We start from the raw sequence: 7,484 nt of genomic DNA, 5'->3' as shown, positions 1-7,484 counted from the left end.
TGTTATAAAACATGCAAAAGTAGGATATGAATATGAAAAATGGAACCTGAAGTATACTCAGGAGCATCTCTTGTCTTTGATAACTAAGGAATAATGAAATAAAACCTTGTAGGCTTGAAATTTTCTTCATTCAAAATGAGTTTTCTTTTTCAACAACTATTCAGTCTATCCTGGAAATACACCCTGTGTACTTGGTTTACCAGTCTTCCAGATGGGCTCAGGCATACTTGAATTGCAGGGAAAGCACATCGGTGATCAATGTGGGCCCCTATCTTACCTATAATTAAAAGATATGGCTTGAAATGTTGCTTTCTTATGGGAGTCCAAAGGTTGTTTTTCACACCAACACAGGTGACTCACTCCTTGGAAATGATTCATGGTTTCTCCTAGGCAATTGTGTAAATGGAAAAATGCAATGAGGACATGCTTTAAAAATTCCTCACTACACTTATATTCCAAGAAATTCTGTAACAGTTTTCCTGTATACCAAAGCCTGTGATTCTGGGCCTTGTATGCAGTTAGGTATACTAGATTGTAATGAGTATTCCTTCAGATTCATTCTCTTGTGCTGCTAAGTATTCCCCTTTATAACAGATCTCTTTTCTTCCTTTTTATGCCGTATAAACGTAAACTAGATAAATTTGCTTTCTATTTTACAGTACACTCCATGAAATTATAGCTCCCTGTTTCTACTCTTCTCCACCAGGAATATACATCATATTATATATTCTCATTATTTCAAGTCCTGTGACATGCCTCATCATCATTTTGCATAGCACATTCTCCACTAGTATAATTTTTACAGTAATGATGACTCTAGTGCATCCCAATTACTATTTCCTACTTATCATCTTTAACTATCAACTACTTGAGGAAATGAAACACAACATTCATCTATATATTCATCTATTTATCCTGTGTTATTCTGATTAGTAGTAAATAGCCTTTCCTTTGGGAATTAAAGAGACTTACAAAGACCACAACCAGGTTTTCCATGCATGTGATATTTGGTAATATGTGGTGGCATACTGGAAAGGAAGAAGACTTGCAATCTTCAGAGCAAATTCCTCAAGGGTGGGAAAGGTTTTCAATTTGTTAGTGAAACAGAAAACTTATTCCTCCTGATAGAGGCTGTAGATCAGAGTTGCTTTTCTTCTTTTTTTCCTCTCTCCCCTCTGTTGGTCATCACATGGAAATAGTTTTGCTTGCTGTCTAATGACAGTGCAATTTTAGAGTTCTGCAAGCAATTGGTGTCTACACAGTAGGATACCAAATTGTCAGAAGGTGGTAAATATAAAAAAAAAATAAAGTGCTGTCTATAATAGCAATCTGCAAAAGTCTTGGATGATGTAGTTATGAAACATTGTTTTGTTTCAAAAACAAACTGTGCATACACAGACATTTATTTCATTCTTCAAAAATATTACTCTTCTTTATTTTATTTGTGCATTCGAATAAAGAGAACATAGTGTTGAGAGAGAAGAGAAGCCATCACTTACATCACATTTGAGTCATAGGTCTTCTGTCATTCAATAAGAGATAAAAGTTGCCAACATCTTTCTTAAGGGACCATTCAAGCAGAAAAAAATATCATGGCACTATTTCAGCCTTGTTTAATGAACTAAAAATCAGAATTTGTAGCAAATAAAATTAATTCAGAATTCTTTTGAGAACACTGTCTCAGAAATGTGAATATATCCTCATTTTCATTTTTTATTATTTCATCTTAGAATTACAATATACTTATCACGTGAAGAGGTTCCATTGGGATATTTTCATATATGTTTAAAGTATACTTTGAACAAATTCACATCCTTAATTATATTTCCATTCCTCCTCACTGTCCTTTCACCATTTTCATGCATTTGTTGGGTCAAAGACATGATGCTATCATGTCTTCAATTATTTCTTCTTCCCCCTATGTCCAGAACACCATTCTCTCCATGTCTACTATTTAAATTTCTACAATTTGTTCAAACATACAGCATATTCTTTTTAAAAAATAATTACTTATTTATTGTCAAAGTGATGTACAGAGAGGTTACAGTTTCATACGTAAGGCAGTGGGTATATTTCTTGTACAATCTGTTACCTCCTGCTTCATTCCCCCCTCCCCCCTTCCCCTTCCCCTCTTTCCCCATGAGTTGTTCAGTTGGTTTACACCAAATGGTTTTGCAAGTATTGCTTTTGGAGTCTTTTTTTTTCCCATTGTCTCCTGATTTTGATGTTCCCTTTCACTTCCCTAGTTCCAATACCAGTATATTCAGTATCCAGGGTACACAGATGAGATAACAGTGATAGCACAGGAAAGGAATACAAGAGGATCATCAACAAACGAAGCTACGGTTTCACATGGCATGTTGAAAGTAGTTGCAACAGTGATATAACAGTCATTTCCATAACATGGAGTTCATTTCACTTAGCATCATCTTATGTGTTCATAAGGGTATAGCTATTAGGCTCTTGTGATCCTCTGCTGTGACTTGCCTAAACCTGTGCTAATTATTCCCTATGAGGGAGACCATAGAGTCCATGTTTATTTGGGTCTGGCTCACTTCACTTAGTATAATCTTTTCCAAGTCCTTCCATTTCCTTACAAATGGGGCAATGTCATTCTGATAGAGGCATAAAATTCCATTGATACAGCTTATTTTTCTCAAGACATATGAAATTACTTTCACCAGTTAAAGTGTCATGCACAGTTCAATAATCTGCATGAATATAATAGATCTATTTAGCTATAAAGTTGAAGCCAAGAAAAAGCATTTTTTTCTATTTATCAGTTAGAAGACTCCAAATATTCTAGGTTCCCTCACCTAACAGCATGAAAAGATTAATTCTTACTCCCTAGAACCTTTTTTTTTAAAATAGTGTTATTTACAGTTGGGAAATTTATGTGGCTTAGAGCAGTTAAAATTGCAGACAACTTTGCCACATCTATTCCTTAGCTTTCCCTGTTATACATAATCCTAATAATATAGTTGAGTCAGGACAATCATGAAATCAAGTCATTTCCCATAGAACTACGGATAAGTTACTATTACAAGTTTCACATGGTGTGCCTTTTCCTTTAATTGTACTTTTTACTTTTTCTAATTACAAATTTCCAAAGAAAACTAAATCCACTTTGTAGTGGGTGCAGAGAAGCCTGGCATCATGATTTATTTAGGTGTTATTTTTTTCCTATTCTTATAACAAAACACTTGTATTTTCTTGAGAAATATACAGTATAGATACTGTTGCAACTTCTTAGGAGATACATTGTTGCTACTATTTTCAGTTGTGAGATTTGTTGGATAAAGTGGCACTTACTCCAATAGCACTAGGGCTGAATGCAAGATAGTATTAAAAATCTATGTTTTTACTTGTCTATATCAGTTCTGAAGGGAAGAAAATGATAGTTTCTGTTTACATTCAGTTGATTATATAGTCAGATTATTTAAAGTAATAAGAATAGTTACAAAATGTACAGTTGTCATAAGATACTAAAGAAATAGGCCATGGGGTTGAATATAGTACTGGTAATAAGAAAAAAGCACACTAGTATATCAGAACTGACATTTCTTTTTCTCAGAAACTTAGACTTATCTGAATGTAAGTAAAGATGCCACGTTAACATTTTAATAATAACTAAAATAAGAAAACCATTTGTTAAAAAAATACTGAGAAAACTTTTTGAGGATGGATATTTGAAACGTTTTCACACCATCATGTGATTTGTGATTTTCTCCCAACTATATGCATATGTTTCTCATAATGCTCCTACTTTATACATTAAAGACAAAAAATAAAATATTTATATTACATGATAATTGTTTTTGTGATATACAATATATTGATCAAATACAAAAATGTCTTTATTTGCAGTACTGGGGTTTGAACACATGCTTGGCAAGTGTGCTACAACTTGAGACATATTGTTATTCCATGTAACCTCTAATTGTTATTAATTTCTTCTGAGAATATATGTAGCCATTTGATTTGCTAATCAGAAATAGTACAATTTGTCTGATTGATTTTTGGCATCAAGAATGAATACTATGATATGCTACTTACGTGTAGACTGACAGAACCTTGAGTTATTTTTGGCAGACAAATCAATATTTCAAAGAACTTCTTTTTAAAATTTTATTTATTTTAATTAAATTTAATTTTTATTGTCAAGGTGATATACAGAGGGGTTATAGTTACATATGTAAGGTAGTAAGTACATTTCTTGTCAAACTTGCGACCCTCTCCCTCATTTTTCTCCCACCTTCCCTCCTCCCTAATCCACCCCTCCCCCAGTTGTGCAGTTAGTTTACAACATATTGTCTTGTAAGTATCACTGTTGCATTGGTTCACCCTTTGTCTTTTATCTCACCATTTTGATATCCCCCTTTCCTTCCCTAATTCAGATAAATGTACATACAATACCCTGGGTATCAAAATCAAATAGAGTGACAATAGGGGATAAACCATAGGAAACAAAAATGAAAGAAAAGAAGAAATAATTTCACATAGTACATTAAAAATAACAACAACAATGAAAAGCCCGCATTTCCATATCTTATAGTTCATTTCACTTAGCATCATTTTATATGATCATAGTTATTGAGCTATTGTGAAAAAAAATACATTCAGAGAGAACTCACATAAAAGAGTTCAGATTTGTTAGTAATGGACTTAGTCCCAACATTCTGAAACAACTTTATATCTACTTATTCATTTCTCCTCTTCCATCATTCCAAGTGCTCCATATCCCCAACTCTGTGCCCATACAATTTTACTTTCCCTCATACTTTTGCATAATATAATTTTATGTATTTGCCTCACACATGTAAGCTCATTTATTCTATTATAGCAAAATCCTACTCAGGCCTCCAGAGACAGCTCATTAGTATCTACCATGTCTTGGATATTTGGTTTCTACAGAATTCTTTTTATATCTCTATTGTATCTCTAATCAGGTCTCATTGTTAGAGCTTCCATACTAAATGTCTCCTCTTATTTATTCCTCAAGGGCAAGGATTACATCTTATTCATCTGTTTTTTTGATGCCTAGTAGAGTGACTCACATAGCATAAACATCAATAAATGGGGTGGAGGGTATTTTCATACAGGAAAAAAGAAATCAAGTAAATAGCTACACTGTGATTAAACAGTAGATTAGTTTGCGATACACAAATGCTTGCTACCAGCCACAGTTTTAATGCTGTGCTTACATACTGCTTTTCATTTTAATTTTTAGATCCTGTACTTAAGAGAAAACTTTTACAAGGATTCTGAGAATTTATGTGACTGCAATTGGAAATATTCCAAGGAGTTTATTGAAATAAGAAGCAGCACACACACACACACACACACACACACACACACACACACACACACAACTGGCCAGATGTTAAACACTATGAACATGTACCTTGGGCATCTCATTTTCGTCTTGTAGAATATGGACAAGGGAGTAATTTTTCAATATTGCTTTTGGGATTTGCATGCACAAAGCCCATTATTATCCCGCATGTAACTGTGATAATGGAGATAGGGACAGCTTTTCTCCTATGTTCTCTACACACATCTAAGTAGGAATGAGGCCATCGGGACACATGTGAAATATGTGATAGCTTTGCTTTTGTGCATTCTTTCCTCAGCAAATAGTGTCATTGCTATCCTGAAAATGTCTACGCTACAATATATGCTGAGGTGATGGAGAATCAGCAGTGAGGTTCAAATATAAAATGAAGCAAGGTCTGATGCTGTTCTACATGGTCAGTCAAACATGGCATTTCAGAAAGAATGATCCTAACATTTATTTATTTATTTATTTATTTATTTAATTTATTTATTTATTTTTTTTGGCCAGTCCTGGGGCTTGAACTCAGGGCCTGAGCACTGTCCCTGGCTTCTTTTTGCTCAAGGCTAGCACTCTGCCACTTGAGCCACAGCGCCACTTCTGGCCATTTTCTGTATATGTGGTGCTGGGGAATTGAACCCAGGGCCTCATGTATACGAGGCAGGCACTCTTGCCACTAGGCCATATCCCCAGCCCCTAACATTTATTTATAAAAGAAGGAGTCGTGATAAATTGATGTAATGACTGTATTCTGAAAATGCTTTATATTTGGAAGGAGCCATACATGGTTAGGATGCTTCCTTTTTTAAATTTATTTTTATTGGTAAGGTGATGTACAGATGGGTTATATAGCTTGCAAGAAAAATAGAAAGCCTACAGATTGGGAGAAGATCTTCAGTAGTCATATAACAGACCAGGGCCCTATATCTAAAATATATTAGAACTCAGAACATTGTCCCCCCAAAAAAACAAATACTAAAAGAAACACCTGCCCCATTAATGAGTGGGCTAAAGACATAAACAGAGACTTCTCTGAAGAGGAAATAAAAATGGCCAGTAGAAACATGAAAAAACGCACATCTCTGGACATAATTGCAAACCCAAACAACATAGAATGCTTTGTTAACCATTTACAAGCTTCTTTTCATTATTATGTATTAATTGTAGATATCTTTGTGATTTTTAAAAATATGCATCAATTTATATCCTGAGTTACTATTTCTTACTTTCCCATCTCCTTTTTTGGGGAAACTACATTACCAAATTATTCACAAGAAGTTTTTAATTTTTTTCTTAAACAAGAATAGTAATATGTTCTAGATGAAATTTTGTTAATAGAGATAGTGAGTACATTGTTTAAAATATGAGGTATAGTAATAATAATTCTTTAGCTTATACAACACAAAGAGACGTTTATTAAAATGATGCTAATATTATAGAGTGCAATTGTTTTGAAAATGATAGGTTTGAAGCTCATATAGCAAATGATTTCCCAAACTCCAGTACTACAAACCTCACTCTATCCAACTTTTAAATAATAAATTAAAATTTTGCAATGTTTTTTCATGTTGCGCAGACTCTTTACCAGTATTATCTTCAACCTCATGGCCTATTTCTTTAGTATCTTATGACATCTGTACATTTTGTAACTATTCTTATTACTTTAAATAATCTGACTATATAATCAACTGAATGTAAACAGAAACTTTCATTTTCTTCCCTTCAAAATTGATATAGACAAGTAAAAACATAGATTTTTAATATTATCTTGCATTCAGCCCTAGTGCTATTGGAGTAAGTGCTACTTTATACAACAAATCTCACAACTGAAAATAGTAGCAACAACAATGTATCTCCTAAGAAGTTACAAGAGCATCTCTAGATTTTTACCTTGTTCATATGACTTTACTAAGTGTACCAAATAAGTTGAATTGCTGACACATATGTGCACCTATGCTTCATCAATATTTCTATGAATTTTCTTATGTCTTAACAAGCCTCAAGAAGAATAAATGCCATCTTGAAAGCATAATAACACCATCTGGAAGCAGATTTCTTTTTAGATCACCACAACTAACAACAAGAGATATCTGTTAAATCACAAACTCATAAGGGATACTAAATGATATTTTTGCAGCAAAAATGATCA

This window comes from Perognathus longimembris, chromosome 28 (genome assembly GCF_023159225.1).
Source record: "Perognathus longimembris pacificus isolate PPM17 chromosome 28, ASM2315922v1, whole genome shotgun sequence".
Taxonomy (NCBI): Eukaryota; Metazoa; Chordata; class Mammalia; order Rodentia; family Heteromyidae; genus Perognathus; species Perognathus longimembris.
The sequence above is the reverse complement of the archived record's forward strand: the minus strand, read 5'-3'. Positions refer to the sequence as shown.